Below are 1,378 nucleotides of genomic sequence, written 5' to 3' on the forward strand. Positions count from 1 at the left end.
GCTGGTGTATCAGACATGAACTGGCTTGAACAGTGAGAAATCAACACTGTCGCTCTGTCGGGGAAAGAATTCAGTCATCACTTACACCAGCGGGTCCCCGGGAGTTAGGTGGCTGCACACCCGCAGCAGCCATGTCACACTCCCACCTCCCCCAGCAGACCCAAGGGCAACAACTGAATTCATGCAAATCCTTCCCCAAAAAGATCTGGCTGGTTGGCGTGCCTAACAGGCACATAGGACAGGGGAAATACTGCAAAAGTCCAGAGAAAAAGCACTGATGTATGAGGCTTCGGCAGCAGAGGGCTAGACAGCCAACACAGGTATTATATAGAGATATAGAATATTATGGGGATGATCTTTTTAGCAGGGCCAGTTGTGACAGGACAAGGGGTACTGTTTTTAACCTAAAATGGTAGATTAACACTAGATATAAGGAAGAAATTCTTTACAGTGAGGGTGCTTAAACACTCAAATGGGCTGCCCAGGGAGGCAGTGGAGACCCTATCCCTGGAAACATTTAAGGCCAGGGTGTATGGGGCTCTGAACAACCTGATCTAGTTACAGATGTCGCTGCTCACTGCGGGGGAGGAGTAGGGCTAGATGACCTCTGAAGGTCCCTTCCAACCCAACACATTCTATGATTCTATAACAGAAAAAGAAGAGGCAGGCAGAGCGAGAGAACAGGTTATATACTTTTGCAGGCTGAGCCTTTATGGCCATATGAAGCTTCTGCCTTCCCAGTGCAAAGGTAGGAGGTCACACATGCACCAGTAAATGCTGTGCAGCCACCAGGCCCCAGGCAGAGGGAACAGCTCAGCCATGAACACCGCGTGGCCCATGCGGTGAGCACCACTGCACGCCTACCAGCACGGGGCAGGGCAGGAAAACTCCAAAACCAGCCCCTCCTCCCAGGGCCCATGGCAGCCAGGCCAGCTTTGCCTCGTGCTAGGGCTGCAACAGCCCACAGGTTGTCGGCGTGGCCTGGTCCCCAGCCCTCTGGCCAGGGATTGGAGCCTGAAACGCCCCCCACCCCTCCCCAGCTGCAGATTTCTTGCCCTGCTGGACCTGCCGCCTTGCACGCAAGGGGAGCGCCGTGAGGCACAAAGGGCCTGTCTGCAAGGCTGCTGCAGGAGGAAACCCTGCCTGCTCCACAGGATCCAGGCTCGTGCTCAAACCTACGCATCTGTCAGGCCTCCAGGGACGCCAACCTGGCAAAGCACTGCAGAAGCAACTCAGTAACTTCTGAACAATTACACCTATGTATTTTTAAACCAGCGAGGATCAGCTACTTTAAGGACTTACCCTTCCCATCTGCCAGAGGCTCGGGCATGGCGGAGCAAACCAGGCCAGCGCCCTCACCGCACGCCGGGCCCGGCCG

At 54.9% G+C, this 1,378-nt stretch overlaps 1 long non-coding RNA gene and 1 other non-coding gene across 2 annotated transcripts in view; both read right to left on the bottom strand.

Moving 5' to 3' along the window:
* LOC118452952 lies at positions 1 to 91 on the bottom strand. Its single transcript, XR_004842831.1, has one exon. It is a non-coding gene; the product is annotated as a small nucleolar SNORD12/SNORD106 (small nucleolar RNA).
* LOC118452949 overlaps positions 1 to 1,378 on the bottom strand; it is a 4,403-nt gene extending 3,025 nt beyond the window's left edge. Inside the window, exon 1 of the long non-coding RNA XR_004842824.1 lies at positions 1,303 to 1,378. This is a non-coding gene — a long non-coding RNA (uncharacterized LOC118452949). The remainder of the gene's footprint in view (positions 1 to 1,302) is intronic.

The sequence above is a fragment of the Egretta garzetta genome, unplaced genomic scaffold, assembly GCF_000687185.1.
Source record: "Egretta garzetta isolate BGI_Z169 unplaced genomic scaffold, ASM68718v1 scaffold188, whole genome shotgun sequence".
NCBI lineage: Eukaryota > Metazoa > Chordata > Aves > Pelecaniformes > Ardeidae > Egretta > Egretta garzetta.